This window comes from Cervus canadensis, chromosome X (assembly GCF_019320065.1).
Source record: "Cervus canadensis isolate Bull #8, Minnesota chromosome X, ASM1932006v1, whole genome shotgun sequence".
NCBI lineage: Eukaryota > Metazoa > Chordata > Mammalia > Artiodactyla > Cervidae > Cervus > Cervus canadensis.
Window position 1 is genome coordinate 130,362,611 of NC_057419.1, and position 19,443 is coordinate 130,382,053.

Genomic DNA, 19,443 nt, shown 5'->3' on the forward strand with positions numbered 1-19,443 from the left:
CTCCATACTTTAGGCAGTCAATTTTGGGAGGCATTTTGTATGTATCTCAGCTTGTCTTGGAAAATTTGAGCCCCTACCACTCACAGTGGTGATCTCAATAACATTCTTTTATTGGATTTTCTACCTTCTCTATGTTAGTCTTCCAATTGCCTTCATCCTGATCCCTGGAAGTGACTCCCCAAATAAGTTACTAGTACCCATGTCTTTGTCTCAGGCCCTGCTTTTAGGGGACCTAAACTAAGAAATATGCAAAAATAGATTAAACTGTATAATAAATCCCCATGTACTGATCACTCAGCTCAACAATGGCGAACTCAGGGCCAATCTTACTTCATTTATACATCATCCAGCCCCAGATTATTTTGAAGCAGATCCAAGATATCACATGAAGATGTACTTTAAGCTGCCTTCAACCTCCTTTCTACTCTGGAAGGTAAGTTTTAGAGGGTAAATTGATCAGATTAATTTGCAGACTTGGCACTTGTCCTTTAGATTTTACTCTTAGTATAGAATAATCATATCTGTCTTCTAGTTACAGAATCTGAAAACATTAAGTTTATCTAGCAGCTCCCCTATTCACTGATCCCCGTGGCTCTCTGTGTCCACACCACAGTTTAAAGCCTAAATGCCTCAGCCTGGAGTTACTCTGGTGTACTAGAGCATTGAACCAACGGCCAGAACATCTCAGTTTCTAATTAGCAGTATGTCCTTAAGCTAATTAATAATACTTGATGAATCAGAGAATCCACTTCCTCATTTGTCTGCTCTGCCAACTTTATAGGATTGTTGGAAGATTAAATGAGATCGGTGTTTGAAGTTCTATTAAACTATAGGATACTCTAATAAAGGTAAGGATCCTTATTCAAAGTCTTCCATAGTTTGGCCCTACCCTCCCTTTCAAGTCTCATTTCCCAGGGTACTCCAATAGAAACCTTCTGTCCCATACCTGCTAGAGTATTCACTCATTTACTTGTTCATTCAATAAACATTTACTGAGTGCCCAGATGCTGAATTTATGGGTATGAATTAGCAACAATTCTTGACTTACAGAAATATACTGGCTGGAAGGAAGACAGACAAGAGGGTGTGTTAGCACACGATGAGCAGGGTAAGCTGAAGGTGCTGCCGAGTGCAGCTAGTTCGGGGAAGCTGAGCTGAGGAAGGGATCCAGGAAGACTTCTTGGAGGAGGTGTTAGCTGAATTAAGAATGAAATTTCGCCCAGCAGATGGGGGAGGGGAGGCATTATAAGCAGAGGAAATAGTATGAGCAGAGACACAGAAGTGTGAAACAACTCCTGGTTTGACAGAACTGGAGCATGGAATGCAAGGTTTTGCAGTGGAGTGGAGAGAGTCCAGTGATGCAGCTAGAATGGTAAGCAAGAGTCAGATTAGAAGGGTCCTTTTTGTCAAGTACTTTACCCTGAAGGCAGCTGGGAACCTTTGGAAGATTTAACCCTTGGTATATCATCAAAGTTTATTGGACCCAATTTTATTTTTTTAAGTGTCTATTTTGAACACTTCTAACTAGTTGTAAGGATTATTGTTTTTTAAGTACAGAATACAACTTATTCTGTCTTGCAATTACCATGAGTCCTTTGAACCTTTTTATAAAGTTAAAATACATTATGGTATCTTACTGATCTTATTTTTCTTATATAGACGTGACTTACAATGGTTAGACTTTATGATGATGGTGTGAAAGCAATATGCATTCAGTATAAACCCTACTTCAAATTTTGATCTTTTCCTGGGTTAACGATATGCTGTAGATATTCTCGTGATGCTGGGTAGCACAGCAGGCCACGGCTCCCAGTCAGCCACTCTATCATGAGGGTCGACAAACAAGACACTTACAACCCCTCTGTGCCAACACAGACAGTCTGCTTTTCACTTTCAGTACCATATTCAATAAATTACATGAGCTATTCCATACTTTATTATAAAATAGGATTTGTGTTAGATGATTTTGCTCAACTGTGGCCAACATAAGTGTTCTGAGCACTTTTAAGGTAGGCTATGCTAAGCTATGGTTTTTTGTAGGGTAGGTGTGTTAGTGCATTTTTTACTTTATATTTTCTACTTATGATGTGTTTATCAGAATGTAACTCCATCATAGGGCTTCTCAGGTGGCTCAGTGGTATAGTAGTGAGAAGATGCCTGCAATGCAGGAGATGCAGATTTGATCACTGGGTCAGGAACATCACCTGGAGGAGGGCATGGCAACCCACTCCAGTATTCTTGCCTGGGAAATCCCATGGACAGAGGAGCCTGGTGGGCTACACTCCATGGGGTCACAAAGAGCCGGACATGACTTAGAGATGACTAAATGGCAGCAGCACCCGTCATAAATTGAGGAAGAACCACAACTTGAAACACTTTGCTATTTCAATGTCTCAGGAATTATTTTATTATTCAGTTCAGTTCAATTGCTCAGTTGTGTCTGACTCTTTGCGACCCCATGAGCCGCAGCACGCCAGGCCTCCCTGTCCATCACCAACACCCGGAGTCCACCCAAACCCATGTCCATTGAGTCGGTGATGCCATCCAACCATCTTATCCTCTGTCATCCCCTTCTCCTCCTGTCTTCAATCTTTCCCAGCACCAGGGTCTTTTCAAATGAGTCAGCTCTCCACATCAGGTGGCCAAAGTATTGGAGTTTCAGCTTCAACATCAGTCCCTCCAATGGACACCCAGGACTGATCTCCTTTAGGATGGACTGGTTGGATCTCCTTGCAGCCCAAGGGACTCTCTAGTCTTCTAGAGAGTTGGAGTGTTGGAGTTTTCTCCAACACCACAGTTCAAAGCATCAATTTTTTGGCACTCAGCTTTCCTTATAGTCCAACTCTCACATCCATACATGACTACTGGAAAAACCATAGCCTTGACTAGATGGACCTTTGTTGGCAAAATAATGTCTCTGCTTTTTATTTATTTATTTATTTATTTATTTATTTTATTTTATTTTATTTTTTATTAGTTGGAGGCTAATTACTTCACAACATTTCAGTGGGTTTTGTCATACATTGATATGAATCAGCCATAGATTTACACATATTCCCCATCCTGATCCCCCCTCCCACCTCCCTCTCTACCCGATTCCTCTGGGTCTTCCCAGTGCACCAGGCCCGAGCACTTGTCTCTGTCTCTGCTTTTTAATATTCTGTCTAGGTTGGTCATAACTTTCCTTACAAGGAGGAAGCGTCTTTTAATTTCATGGCTGCAATCACCATCCGCTCATCAATTATTCTCAACTATGGTGAAAAACTATAAAATAATAAGAAAATAGTAGAAATCTGAGATATCCCAGAGGGATAATGCAATTCTAGAATAAATCGTCACCTTTATACCACTTTCAGTCTTTTACTGTGTTGCCTGAAATCATGCATCTTCTTCAAAAACGTATCAAGAAGTCTGAAAACACATCTTTGTGGGTTTTTAAAGGCTTTCATGAAACACAGTTGAAAATTCAGAAGTTTTAATTTTCTTCTAAGAGAAGAAAATTGACAGAGGATGGTTTCCCAATTATTAGATAAATCAGAAGATGAATCCAAAGAGACAGCAGCACTCTAGACTAATGGTGATGGCGGAATTGATCATATCAGTGAAATCTCAGACTGTGAGTCTACAGATGTCGATATCCTGAATATCTTAGATACAGTTTTTCAAACTCAAACATCTTTGAGGTAGCAGTGTATTTCCAAGAACAAAAAGGAAACATGATATTCCTATCTAGCTACTCATTCAATAGGAAGGACTTCATCAGGCAATATTTTGTTACATGAATATGGACTACCATGTTTTGCTAAAAGGACACATGACACTAATCTTTTATAATATTTCTGCATGGAAAGTTACTTGATATAATTCATAAGTGGAGACATGCTGAAAGCAGATGTATATTCAAAGGTGAATGGATGGAAAAAGATGATGTGAAAATGAAAAATAAAACATCATTGAGTCAGTCATTCTAATCAGTATTTATGATTCTAAAAATGAAAATGTTTTGCTGTTGTGGAGTAAAGGTGGCCATCCTCTCTTCAGCAAAATTATGAGCCATCAAGTTTTCAAAAGTATAACATTTTGACATTTTACATGTATGAAGAAGAATCAGAAGCAATGACAAAGCAGAAGTTCTTAGAGATATGTTTGCAATCTGGAGTCAGTATTTACAAGGTGATATGTTCCAGGTTTGTACATGAGAGTTGTTGAGCAACATTAAAAGTAGGTTGCCCATTTGGGGTAGATATACCTTTAAAATCTGGAAAATCTGGAACAAAAATTTGATTTATTTTGCTTAAATTCCTATTAAGCTTGATAATAAAATAGTTTTTCATTACCCCTTATCCTTACTTCTGTTAATTATTTGTAAAATGACTTAAAATATAAAACTATAAAAAAGCCTGTTGGATCTAGATGGTAAGTGATTGTAACTTTTTCCTGGTACATTGAGAGTTAAGTAGGAGAAACTAAGCTGATTTAACTACCATCTAACCCGGGAGAAATATCAATAACCTCAGATATGCAGATGACACCACCCTTATGGCAGAAAGTGAAGAGGAACTAAAAAGCCTCTTGATGAAAGTGAAAGAGGAGAGTGAAAAAGTTGGCTTAAAGCTCACCATTCAGAAAACTAAGATCATGGCATCTGGGTCCCATCACCTCATGGGAAATAGATGGGGAGACAGTGGAAACAGTGTCAGACTTTGTTTTTTTGGGCTCCAAAATCACTGCAGATGGTGACTGCAGCCATGAAATTAAAAGAGGTTTACTCCTTGTAAGGAAAGTTATGACCAACCTAGATAGCATATTAAAAAGCAGAGACATTACTTTGCCAACAAAGGTCCGTCTGGTCAAGGCTATGGTTTTTCCAGTGGTCATGTATGGATGTGAGAGTTGGACTGTGAAGAAAGCTCAGTGACGAAAAATTGATGCTTTTGAACTATGGTGTTGGAGAAGACTCTTGAGAGTCCCTTGGACTGCAAGGAGAGCCAACCAGTCCATCCTAAAGGAGATCAGTCCTGGGTGTTCATTGGAAGGACTCATGCTGAAGCTGAAACTCCAATACTTTGGCCACCTGATGCGAAGAGTTGACTCATTAGAAAAGACCCTGATGCTGGGATGGATTGGGGGCAGGAGGAGAAGGGGACGACAGAGGATGAGATGGCTGGATGGCATCACCAACTCGATGGGCATGAGTTTGAGTAAACTCCGGGACTTTGTGATGGACAGGGAGGCCTGGCGTGCTGCGATTCATGGGGTCGCAAAGAGTCAGACACGACTGAGCGACTGAACTGAACTGATGTGTATAACTGGTACACTTTGCTGTACAGCAGAAACTAACACAATATTGTAAGTCAACTATTCTCCAAGAAAAAGTTTAAAAAATAACAAAAAAAAGATGGCCGTGGCTCTATAATCCCACAGCACTGTGTTCTGTTATGTCATGTGCTTTATACATAGCAGGCCTTTGGTTCAGAGTTCAAGGGTAATTGCATACTCAGTTTCCTAGCACTGCCAGTGTCAGGGTTCCTTCTTTGACTCCTATTTCTGGTCTTTCAGCTCTACCTCCTAACTACAGATGATCTCTTATGACATGCTTTTCACTCTCTGAGGTGTAAATGTTGCTAAAGATCTCCTAAAGGAGGGCCTGGAGCTCTGGCTTTGGACTCATCCTTGACCTAAAATGTGACCAGAAAACAAAATGGCCCATAGAGAGGTAGAGATTTGAATAAATGCATGAATGAATCAACAGATGGAGTGGCAGTATTTCCAGGTAACTGGTCTATCTCTAGCTCAGAAATTTATTGTGATTTGGGTTCAAAAGTTCTAAGCCATAGAATAATATTCATCCATTGAAATTTAGGCAAGCTATTGAGCATTCAGTTCTGCTTTGCTTCAGGGCTCAAGTGGACAGAGAAACAATAGCTGCAAACCTTGAGCACTGGCACCTCAGTCAGATAGACCTGGATTCAAATCTGTCATTTATTGTACACCCTTTAGTAGGTGTCTTTAGCTTTTCTGGTCTGCCTCAGTTCATACATCTGTAAAATGGGGTAATAATTATACCCACCTTAGGGTAGCTATGAGGATTAAATCCATGGGGTCACAAAGAGTTGGACACGACTGAGCGACTGAACTTAACTGAGGATTAAATGAGATCATGTATATACAATACTTAGTATGTGATACCTGTACAAAGTAAGCTCTCAAATGAGAGTGCTCCTATTATTTCAGGCAGCCTAACCCCTGAACCATCCTCTGAGGGTCAGAGCGGCACAGTGACTTAGAGCTCCGCTGGGGTTTTTGGCCAATTCTGGCAGGAGTTTTCCTCTCCAGGTGTTCCCTCTGAGGCTGATGGAAGTTCCAGGCTCAGAACTGGGACAAGGGCGAGGTCATGTTGTGCAGAGGCTCTGGGCTAGAGGCTGTTGTGCTGAGGGAGCCTGGGAGGAAAGCAGGGGCAAGGCAGAGATATCGCTAGGGCCAGTGGGACTGAGGTATTCACATTCCTCTGGCTTTGACTCTTCATATGGAGCACCAGATGCCTGGCCAGAGGATGACAGGCCTCCTGCTCTGCCTCCTGTGTGCCATCTGCCTGGCATTTGAAATACACTTGGGGTTTTACTTAAGAATCCAAAGAAAGTATTTATTTTCATCAGAAATTGTTTCTTTTTATACATCCTTTCTTACTGTATATAAAAACAATAAAATTAAAAGTATATAACACAGACAGATAATACCCATCCTTCCCATTTCCACTTTCCAGAGATAACCCCAGTTAAGATTGGTATATAGTCCCCAGAATGTTCTACCTACCAGTATTCAGGGCATCTGTGTTTTATGCAAGGAGTGTGTTCCCCAGGGCCCAGCATAAATCAGAAATTAGAATATTTTGAGACAAGTCTTGACAAAGGCAGGCCAGAAATATCAGCTGAAGTGGCGCCACCATGTGGCATCAGTGTAAATATGGCTTACAATTCACCTGGCCTTCCAGTTTTGAAATTCTGCGATTGCTGATGATACATTAATTTGGGGAGATTTGCATTATTTCAAATGTTGTACATAAACTGGGACTGAAATATTTTTATATCAAAATATTACAATTTCTTATAAGCTAAATTTATTTAATATGGGACTGTGTTGACTTTAAAATGACATGTTACAAAAGCTGTTCTAAAATGTTGTTTTCAAAATTCAGATAACAATGTATTTTGGACACTCTCATGTCAGAAAATATGCTTTTACCTCTTTTAAGGGCTGTGGATGATTCTAATGCATTTAGCCAGTCCTCTATGTCATAATTGTTTTTATGGAGAATCCACAAAGTAGATATTTTATGTGTGCATGCATAGTTGCTTCAGTCGTGTCCAACTCTTTGAGACCCTATGGACCGCCTGCCAGGCCAATCTGTTCATGGGATTCTCTAGGCAAGAATATTGTGGGTTGCCATGCCCTCTTCCAGGGGATCTTCTCAACCCAGAGATCGAACCTGTGTCTCTTATGTCTACTGCATTGGCAGGCAGGTTCTTTACCACTAGCACCACCTGGGTAATGGTGTTAACTATTAGTTAACTAGTTAACTAATGTAGTTAACTAGTCCTTTATATTGATGGCTATTTCTCCCCAGGGACAAGGCCTCCTCCCCCTGCTTTTCTGTCATCAGATTTATCATCAGTACCAGGGGCCTGGGCAAACCTAGGAACATAGTTCTTAGTGCCATAGAGAAGCAAACTTCTGCCTCTTGGAGACAACCAAGGTGTTGGCAGCCCTGACCAAGGGCGCCAGAAGTCCCTTGCCTTTTTATCTTCCAAGTACACTTGGCATTGACACTGAACTGGTCTGACCTGGTGTCACAGGGTGGATTCTCTGGAAGCAGATGCTGAAACAGAGTTTGAGGTACAAGATATTTATTAGGGACCTAATACCCATGAAGTGAAAGGAGAGAAGCAGAATTGGGCTGAGGCAGAAGTTGAATTGTGAGATAAGTCAGTCAAAGTGCTGGTCAATCTGATGGGGAAGCTCTGGAGCAAGGACTGTCCATCAGAGCTGTCCTGTGTAGGTCTGCAATAGTTTGGCAGTTTTACACCACTGCCTTACACAGTCATTGGATGCAGGTTATCCCTGGATGGATGTGATCTCAGGTGAGGCCACTGTCTGCAGTTGAGGAGGTTGTCTGTTAACTTCATTCCTGGGAGCTAGGCAGTAAGTCCTTCTTTGAGGCAGAAGGTGGGTCCTCTGTCTCTGTGACCAGCACATCTGGTCTCCTGTCTCCTCCCATGTGCATAGCAGGATCCTCTGGAGGCCTGGCAGTCTCAGGGATTTTACATGTGAGGTCCAGCTAGGATTTTGGAGATTTGCGAGAAGAAGGGGCTTGCTGCCATGTAACATAAGGGTGGCTAGGCAGAGTGGCAAACAGTTCTCTGTTGTGTCACAGATACTAGGGACTTGCCTTGGCAGCAGGGTACCTATCTGTGTGTGGTGTGAGGATGACTGTCCTTTTGTGCACGTGTGTGAGTAGGCATGGGTATTATTTTCTACTGCATGAGCATGAGGCATGCGGTGGCACTCAAGGCATTCTACTTGACCAATTGTTCATAGGATCCCAGACAGGTTATTAGGGTTAGTTTCTGTCACTAGTCCTCCCAGATTTGTTTCCTCTGCCAATTGGGTGACTATGCCCTCTGTATTGGCTTGTGACCTTGTTTGCCATTTGGCCCTGTTTTGAAAACAAGACATTAAGAAACTGTCAGGTTGGTTCTTCTTCCTTGGTTCTTGTCTCATTGCAGCAAAGAACTGAAATGACAGACCAGTGTTCAGCTCAAACAGGCAAGATTTATTGCACAAACAGCAAGCAGTACACTCTCTGGCATGAGAGTGGACAAACAACCCCCCTGAAGGAGTGGCCCTGTCCCAGTTTGGCTTTCCTCTTTTATATCCCTTTGTTTCTTCCCTTGAGCAGGTCCCTATGCAAAATAGGGGATTGTACCAGCATTCGTCTGATTGGTTATGCCCAGCACCAATCAGGCAACAGGGTGTGTTTTCCCACCTGAGGGTCTTACTCTGGTCTGTGGCATCCTCTTTTATTTCCTAGTTGCTGCTTCCTCTGACCATCATTTTGGACTCTTGTTTCCCTATTCCAACTACCTAACAAAACCATATTCTCAGGTTCTGTCTACAGCATTAATAAGCCTTCCTCAAACTGAATTTGAGCAATACTTGGTGTTGACTAAAAATTATTCACAATCTAAAAGTTGAGGGTTACGTTTTATTCTGCTGGAATCTTTAGGACTTTATATCTGGGAGGTAGCATCTCAAGTAACCCTCGGAGAGAACTCTCTTCTTAGAGAGAACTGTTCTGAGGAGGCAAGGTGGGGAGCCAGAATATATAGGAGCTTTACAACAAGGAGCAGATAGTCTGAACATCAAAAGATGATTGTTAATTAAAGAAAATTAGATACCCCAAGTTAAGGAATTTAGCACTTTTTCTTGTATGGGAAGATGCAAGAGTCTGGGCTCACTTACGTCATTCCTTTGATATGCATCTCTGCTATCTGGAGCCAGTATCCTGTGTTTTCACATCCTGAATTTCTTTGGGGCTCACCATAGGGAGTGGCTGCAGTCTGTTGGCTGCTAGATGGCAGGGGTTCTTTCCTTCCTGGGTTCCCTCAGGGCTCACCAGCTCACCATCTGTGGTGGCTGCAATCTATGATGACTATGACATCCTTAGTTTACTCATAGGGCAGGAAATATTCCATTTCTCCACTAGCCAGACTCCCTGGAGCAGACAGATCTCTGAAGATGTGGCTGGGGTACCTGCATTTGAACAAGTCCCCAAGATGATCCTGATGAACAGCCAAAAGAATTGACCATTGGGTGGCACTTGTTGCTTTAAGTATTCCCTCAGTTCTTCTTGTGTGGGTTTTATTCCTCCGGTCAGATTGTTTGCTCCAGGAGGAATATTACGTGTTCTAATGTTCTGAGCTGGTGGATACATAGTAGGGGCTTAGTTGGCTGAGTTAGTGTTTGTGTGTCTGTCTGTGTGTTTGCACACTTTCCTGCAAGCCCTGGTGGGAAGACCAGAAATGAAAGAGAGAGTGTGTGTATATGTGTGTATGCATTGGAGAGGAGAATCAACTATAGCAATGATAACTTTTGACAGCCTTTTGATATGTATGAAACCTCACACCTTTTCCATGTAGTTTGAAATTTCATAATATATTACTATCATGACTTAAAGCAAATCAAAGCAATTACAATAAGAATATGCTTTTTCAAATTGTAATTTTGATGTTTCTCATCCCTCCAAAATGCCAGAACTATAATAAATTATCACTAATTCACTCAAAATGTGGGGGTTGTGGAGGAGTGAAAAATCTAAATAGATTAATATAGAAATTCATTTTTTCTACCTTATGATAACTCAGACTACTGTTATTATTTCATCTAGAGGACCTCCCCAATTTTTTAAAATGAGTAGATAAGAATTATATTTAATTGATAATTATGTTTCAAAACTGATTTTGTCAAATTTCTAAAATACAGTTCATTTTCTTAGACAGGTTAAACATATCCTAAGACTTAGTAGCTGTATGGTCTCAGACAAGTTGCTCTATTTCTCTGAGACCTTAGTTTTCATCTGTAGAATGGGAAAGATAATAATACCTAATCTACAGACTGACTATATAAATTAAATTCAGTAATGCATGTGAAACAGTTAATAAAATACCTGTTATTTAATCACTGGTCAGTATATACTAAATGCTATTATTTATAATAATAATGTTGTTGATGTTGATGATGATGATGTCTGTGTCCTTATTTACAACCCAATCTGTGAAACCTGGAGCAAGTCACCTTCCCTTTCTGAGCCCCAGTATCCTTGTCCATAAAATAGGGATAATAAAACCTGTTTCAAAGGATGATTATAAGGGTAAAATGAAATGTATGTTGAGAGTGCTTTCTAAACTGGAGCTCATGAAGACCCACATCCAACTTACTTATGTAATAAACCTACTGTTAATTTGCTCAATAAATCCTTCTTCCAAAAGAGCAACAATGTGTACTCCATTACAGTTTGGGTCAAATCAATATAGATGTTGAATGCGTAAAAGGTTTATATGGAAGAAGAGAGAGAATTTTCAGAATGCTCAGTAGGGACTTTATTGTGGAGTACTTGTTCTCTGAGCTCTAAAGAATGTCTGCTCTTAGGCTAATAAAGATAACTTATCTCAGTTGTTGAGCAAGTACTCTAACAGAGAGGAAGGAGATAAGCTGTGACCTTCACATTTGACAAGGTCACTCCCTGGGAAAGAGAATGCTTTTCCTCTTCAGGAGACTAGCCTCTTGTCTTAGACGAACTTGGTCTGGGTGACCAGCAGGATTTGTCTGAAGTCATTCAACATGAATAAAACCTCCATGGGAACCCTCAGACAGCCCCTAAAAGCCTGTGAATACAGATCCTTCCAGTTTTCTTTTTAGCATTTTGGGGTTCAGAGAGTTTCCTGTGGGGAAACAAATGCAACATTTGAAAGGGTAAGTGACTGATTGGCAGTAATATTCATCCAAAGATAAAATGTCAGGCAATTTGTGCTTCAGAAGACATTTAGATCTATAGATCAGCCAGGGACATGTGCAGTCAAGTTGGTTCAATTTCATTATTTATTCATTTAATAATTATTCATAGGAAAGCCTCTTTTAAACAAAATGCTCACAGAATGGAGTTTTCTGGCTAACTGCAGGCTGACCATATATACCTGTAACCATGAAAATGTAACTGTTATGGCTGATTTTCAGATTAGAATCTTAAAAGCCTTAAGGAAGAAGATCTCTGTACATTTAAAAAATAATCTTTTTAAGCTAAAAATTAGTATTCTTCATATTTTTCTCCATTCCTAGAGAAACCTTAAGCTTTTAAAAACCCATGGCAAATAGGAATACTTTTTTGTAACAATTGCACAAATTTCCTGACTTGCAACTCGAATACATACACGCCTTAAATATTTTTGTTACAGAGAAGAACAAAATCTGACTATGGTGTTGGATTTGTTTCTTTTACCTTAACCTTTGCTTCTGGTTGCTTTTGTTCACTTAAAGGATACTGTCCATACATAACGGTCTACGTCAGGGACCCCTGCCCCTCTGTCTGAATGTTAAACAGAAGTGCCTTTGTTCAGGGTAATATTTTGACCTTGTCCATCTGTGAAATGGCTGCAAAAAAAGAAGAAATTAACATAGTATCCCTACACCACCCCAGACTGGCTATTCCAGGAGTTATTTGCAAGGTTACTTTACTTTTTTACTTTATTTTCTTTTTAACTTTACTTCCTCACCTCCTCCTTCTCTGTGTTCTATAAAAGAAACTGGCATCCAGAAGCCCATAAGATGGTTATTTTGAGACACTAATCTGCCATCTTTTTGATCTGCTGGCTTTCCAAATACACTCCCTATTCCTTGCTTCAACACCTCTTTTCCCAACTTACTGGCCTGTCATGTGGTGAGCAGAGTGAGCTTGGCTTCGGTAACACTTTCATAGTTTTTTGAAAATTGTTTTTCTTAAAGTGGGATTTAATTTACAAAAGAAAACACCACAATTCATACTGTAGATATGGTTTGTCGATATTTTGCACTCTGGAAGGTTGGGGTTTGCACGTCCATGGTTCTTTCTGAGTGCTTCTGGTCTGTGTTCCCTTAAAAGCAAAATGCGAAAATTCGTCAAGGGGACTCTGACTTTTTGGTTGGCTTGTTGGTGGTTGTCTCCTCACATTTTGTTTAGGATAAAAATGAGATTCAAGAATGCTCCATACCTGGAGGCTTTGACACAGGATAAAATTCCAAGCTTTGTGGCTTATGGCTGTAATCAGGGTCTGTAATTACAGCTTTCCAAGTGACTTGCTCACACTTTTTGCTTTTGTCTGAAACCTTCAGTCAGGCAGCTTTTAGCATGAGGCACTTCATTTGTTCCTGTCTTCTCCAGAGCGTTAGTTATCTATTTTGGCAACGTCTACTCTAAAAATAGATACTATTTCAGGGAACTTCTTATTATCATAGGTTTTTCTCTTTAAGCACCTACTTAGTGAAAAGCATTGTATACAGCCTTTTGGAATGAGAGAAAGGACAATTACTACCACCCCTTGGTTTGGCCCTTTATCCATCCTCATGGCCTGGTTAGTGCCCAGGGCTCACTGATGTCTGTATCTCCTCTTCTTTCTAAGCCTAGTACTACATGCCCTTCCCTGCCCTCCTGCTCTAGATTGGACTGTGTTACAGTTGTCACCACTGAAATGTGTCCTGAAATGATGAGTGCCACTTCTAGCCTGGCCCACTGAAACATCCCTTGTATTCATCCATTCACTGTCTCTTCAAAATCTGCCTGCTGGATGAATAGGAGCTGGTGGAAGACTCAGTGGCCCTAAAAGATGCCACATAGTGGAAAGAGCCCACATATCTGAATAACTGCCTGGAGCAGAGCCCTCCTCTCACCCTACCCCACAGTCTATAAGAGACCCTGCAATCCGTGTCACTCATGTTTATTTCTCAGCATTGAAACAAATCATTAAACCATTTTATGTTAAGCCACAGAGATTTCTTTTTTTAAATTTTATTTTATTTTCAATTTTACTTAAAAATTGACTGCTCTTTCTGCTTCAGGTAGCTCTAGAAGTTTTATGCCGTATTTTACCACTCAGATGGTGGTGGTTTAGTCTCTTAGTCGTGTCTGACTCTTTGTGACCCCATGGACTGTAGCCCTCCAGGCTGCTCTGTACATGGCATTTCCTAGGCAAGAATACTGGAGTGGGTTGCCATTCTCTTCTCCAGGGGATCTTCCCCACCCAGGGATCTTCCCCACCCAAGAGACCCCAACCTGGGTCTCCTGTGTTGCAGGCAGATTTTTTACCACTGAGCCATCAGGGAAGCCCCTACCAATCAGATCCCTCCTATTTATCTGTAGGAGAGTTCTTTTATAGTCATCCTACCTTTACTAATAAACTTCAGACTTGTTTTTCCTTATTGGACCTGTGATGAGTACCTGACTTTTCAGGCACAGCAATATCCTCACTGCTTTGTGACCCAACAGCCTTGCATGTAAACTGGGACCATCAAATTCCTTCCTTTATGAAGAGTCTCGATCAGAAGCAAATATAGTAGATATGAATCTCAGTCAGTTACTGAACTTGGGACTGCTCACCCATGTGCAGTAAAGCCAATCTACTGACACCAGGTTGTGGAGAAGGAAAGTGCAGGATTTATTTCAGGGAGTTCAGGGCAATGACTTCTCAAAACACCAGATTGCCCCCACGGGTTTCAGGGGAGCATTTTAAAAGGCTAGGTAAAGAAGGAGAGTTGCAGGGTTTGTGATCAGCTTGTGCACAATTCTCTAATTGGCTGATGGTGCGGTAACAGGGCTCTGTCACAGGGTAACACCATCAAATCTCAGGCTCTGTCTGGTAGGCCTGGGGTGTATGTACTTGTGATCATCAGGTAGTTAATTTCTTCCCTTTGGTGGAGGTTTTAGCATCTGTACAACAACTCAGGAAATGTGCATCAAAAATTATTGTCTAGGTACTTCAGAGAGGAGCTAAAGCAGAGGACATGGGGAGGGGTCTGTCCTGGGAAGGCCCCATAGGGTCCTGCTCGGTTACAAGTCCATATTACTTACATGTGCTGGAAATAGAACATTTTTTTTTTCTCTATTTGTTTTCCGCTTCTATTGAGCCAGTGGGCAGAAACTTAATTTCAGTCTTTTTATCTTTAAGCAATCTCAGTCAGTTCAGGGCTTCCTTAGTGAATTTAGAGTACCAACTCCCTCTCTGCCTCTAGCTGTAGATGACATCTGTGTTTGAGGTATTTCTTCTTTCCATTGTGGTATCCATCCACTGTTGAATTCTTGTCCTGATGGCTAAGTCCCTCCAACTTCAGCTCTCTCTGTCAGCTACTTCTGGATACATAGGAAACATCTGCTTGCACTTCACACCACTCGAGAAGTCCCACGAGGCTGTCTCAAGCATGTTTGTGTAGATTTGTCACACAACCATCACCACTGCCCCTTTTACATGTTTGTGATGATTAACTCTGCAGGGCTTGCCTCTTCTCTGGGATCCACCCAGGAAGTTAGGCACAGGCCCTGTTTACTTTTTTTTTTTTTTAATATTTATTTATTTGGCTGTGCCAGGTCTTAGGGTCTTAGCTGTGGCACAAAGGATCCTGTTTACTTTTGAGCCCCCAAATCTATCTGTTGGGTTCTATGATTATCCCCAAGAAATTGGCTCAGGCTGGTAGGGCACAGGTATTCCTATTAGCATATAATTCTTGTGCTTCTCATCTGATTCATCATCTCAGTGGCCCAGGGAGCTCTCTAGTATGGGTGGGAGGGATGAGAAAAGCAAAAGAATAACAGGAAATTGGGATGGGAACCACTGTGGTTAATATGTCAATATCATCCTGCTTTCACAAAGAAAGAATCTGCCATTTGGTCGCATGACAAAAAGAATCAGACCAGAAGAGGAGAACTGAGTTGGGTGAGTGGTAGAATGGCCGGCAATCGCACATCAAGTCCTTCTTGTATTTAAAATCTCAGATATTAAAAAAAAAGTTTTAAAAATTTTATTTATTTTTAATTGAAGGATAATTGCTTTACAATATTGTGTTGGTTTCTGCCATACATCAACATGAATTAGCCATAGGTATAGGTATGTCCTCCTTCATGAACCTCCCTCCCACCTCCCACCCCTTCCCACCCTCTAGGGGTTACAGAGCCACGGTTTGAGTTCCTTGAGTCATACGGCAAATTCCCATTGGCTATCTATTTTACATATGGTAGTGTATATGCTTCCCTTCTACTTTATCCATTCATCCCAGCCTCTACTTCCTCCCCCGCCAGCCCATGTCCATAAGTCTGTTCTCTATGTCTGCATCTCCATTGCTCTGCAAACAGGTTCGTTAGTACCATCTTTCTAGATTCCACGAAGTGAAGTGAAGTGAAGTCGCTCAGTCGTGTCTGACTCTTTGCGACCCCCATGGACCATAAACTACCATGCTCCTTCATCCATGGGATTTTCCAGGCAAGAGTACTGGAGTGGGTTCCCATTTCCTTCTCCAGAGGATCTTCCCTACCCAGGGATCGAACCTGGGTCTCCTGCATTGTAGGCAGACGCTTTACTGTCTGAGCCACCAGGGAAGCTGATACTTGTTTTTTTTCTTTCTGACTTACTTCACTCTGTATAATAGGCTCTAGGTTGATCCACCTCATTAGAACTGACCCAAATGCATTCCTTTTTATGGCTGAGTAGTATTTTATTGCATATATGTACCACGGCTTCTTTACCCATTCATCTGTTGATGGACATCTAGATTGCTTCCATGTCCTAGCTTTTGTAAATAGTGCTGCGATGAACATTGGGTTACATGTATCTTTTTCGATTTTGCTTTCTTCAAGGTATATCCTTAGTAGTGGGATTTCTGGGTCATATGGTAATTTTATTCCTAGTTTTTAAAGGAATCTCCATACTGTCTTCCATAGTGGCTGTATCAGTTTACATTCTCACCAACAGTACAAGAAGGTTTCCTTTTCTCTACACTTTCTCCAGCATTTATTGTTTGTGGATTTTTTTTTGATGATGGCCGTTCTGATCAGTGTGAGGTGATATCTCATTGTAACTTTGATTTGCATTTCTCTAATAATGAGCAATGTTGAGCATCTTTTCATGTGTTTATTAGCCATTTGTAAATCTTCTTTGGAGAAATGTCTGCTTAGGTCTTTTGCCCACTTTTTGATTGGGTTGTTTGTTTTTCTGGTATCGAGTTGTATGAGCTGCTTGTATATTTTGGAAATTAATCCTTTGTCAGTTGTTTCATTTGCCATTATTATCTACCATTCTGAGGGTTGTCTTGCTTATAGTTTCCTTGTTTATATTTTCCTTTGCTGTGCAAAAGCTTTTAAGTTTAATTAGGTCCCACTTGTTTATTTTTATTTTTATTTTCATTCCTCTGGAGGTGGATAATAGAGGAACTTGCTGTGATTTATGTCATAGTGTTCTGCCTCTGTTTCCCTCTAAGAGTTTTATAGTTTCTGGTCTTATATTTAGGTCTTTAATCAATTTTGAGTTTATCTTTGTGTATGGTGTTATGAAGTGTTCTAATTTCATTCTTTTACATGTAGCTGTCCAGTTCTCCCAGCACCAATTATTGAAGAGACAGTCTTTTCCCCATTGTATATTCTTGCCTTCTTTGTCAAAGATAAGGTGCCCGTAGGTGCGTGAGTTTATCTCTGGGCTTTCTATCTTGTTCCATTGGTCTATATATCTGTTTTTGTGCCAGTACCATACTGTCTTGATGACTTTAACTTTGTAGTATAGTCTGAAGTCAGGAAGGTTGATTCCTCCAGCTCCATTCTTCTTTCTCAAAATTGCTTTGGCTGTTTGTATCATTTCCATACGAACTGTGAAATTTTTTGTTCTAGATCTGTGAAAAAGGCCATTGGTAATTTGATAGGGATTGCACTTAATCTGTAGATTGCATTTGGTAGGATAATCATTTTCACAATATTGATTCTTTCAACCCAGGAGCATGTAATATATCTCCATCTGTTTATGTCATCTTTGATTGCTTCCCTCTAAGATCAGGAACAAGACAAGAGTGCCCACTCCTACTGCTGTTATTCAACATAGTTATGAAAGTCCTAGCAACAGCAATCAGAGAAGAAAAAGAAATAAAATGAATCCAGATTGGAAAAGAAGATGTAAAACTCTGTTTGTAGATGACATGCTACTATACATAGAAAACCCTAAAGATGCTATCACAAAATTACTAGAGCTAATCAGTGAATTTAGTAAAGCCACAAGATACAAAATCAATATACAGAAATCACTTGCATTCCTATGCACTAACAATGAAAAATCAGAAAGAGAATTTAAGGAATCAATCCCATTTACCATTGCAACAGAAAGAGTAAAGTATCTAGGAATAAACCTATCTAAGGAGACAAAGGGGCTATATACAGAAAATTATAAGACACTGATGAAAGAAATCAAATCTCAGATTTAAAGGCTCATGTCATAGGTCAGGTACACTCAGATAATCTCCCCATTTTAGGATCAACTGATTTGGAACTATAATTATATCTGTAAAATATCTTTAAGCAGCACCTAGGTTTGTGTGTGAGTAACTGAGAGAAGATATATGCACACCAGGGCGTCATCTCAGAATTCTGCCTGGTATACTGCCTTATGCTTTATATGGGAAGTCTTGTCTTCACATATATTATTAAAGGATGGTATTATGACCACTTAAAAAATACATATGAGGAACTTGGAGCAATGGAAAACAGTCAGTTGATAATAGAGAAGGAATTAAAACCCCTTTTCATTCAATGCTTTGTCTTTTAATGCCATACCCATCTTTGTTTTAAAAAATTTATAATCCAATTTGGATATAATAGAAATGAAGAGCAATCACAGTCTAATGTAAGTAGATTTGCTCCAATGTAATGAGACTTACATTGTATTCAATGTATTCTAATCCATTTGTATAAATGTTTACATTAAGGAAGGATTAATCATATTGTAATACTGGCTTATGGCAGAACCCTTAAAATTGTACCCATTATCACTCCTACCTGCTTAGTGAATAATGATGATAACTAGTATTTGGTAATGTTTTACAGTTTGCAAAGTATTTCATCCATATTTTATTTGCTTTTTTTGTGCCCACTATCAATGAAAATTTTATTTACTGTAATAAAAGCTTGTAAGCATGAAAATGATTTAAGAAAGTCATTAAAATTAGAGTTAAAATAGACTTTCACCTATAAAAATTTTCGTATTTGCTGAATTTTCAGGAGCATCCTTTTGTGAAAAGGGAGATGTCCCTATAGGAGATGTAGGTTTTGGGGTATGTGTGTGTGTGTCTGTCTGTGATTATATGTACAAAAAATGGAACAGTTTCTGATCTTTATGCAAATGTAGGCCATATCTATGGTATTTCTTTGTAGTTGCACTGGCAAACTGGAAGTCATATTGATAGAGTGGAACCAGGGACAGAGAAGCTATGGAGCAGGATGTGTGTGTGAGCTTGTGTGTGTTAAAGCCACATAGAGAATGACTAAAAATAGTGAGAATAAAAATTGCAGAGTGAGAGAGCAAAATAGAGATAGCACTTGAGTATCTGGTTGCACTGGGCACGGATTCCCCTTTGCTTAACTCTGATAGGAAAGCTGGTTTTTTCATACCTAGCCCACCATCCACCTCTGCTTCTAGGCCTGACAGCTCAGTTATGTGAGGGAGAGTAGCTTGAGAAGGAAGTATTTCTATGCTGCTGAGAATTCTGTTTACCTCTTTCCTCTCTCTGAGAGAGGCCATATCTGGTTCCCCACTATGAACAGAGTTGTTGGCTGTAAGGGAACAGATTTTAGTTACCTGTATTTCCCTCAAAAAGTAGTAACATGTACTGATC

At 40.2% G+C, this 19,443-nt stretch overlaps 1 non-coding gene across 1 annotated transcript; it reads right to left on the minus strand.

Annotated features, from left to right (window-relative positions):
• Positions 1-16,099: 16,099 nt before the first annotated feature.
• On the minus strand, positions 16,100-16,171 carry TRNAC-ACA. Its single transcript has one exon. It is a non-coding gene; the product is annotated as a tRNA-Cys (tRNA).
• Between the last annotated feature and the right edge of the window lie 3,272 nt (positions 16,172-19,443).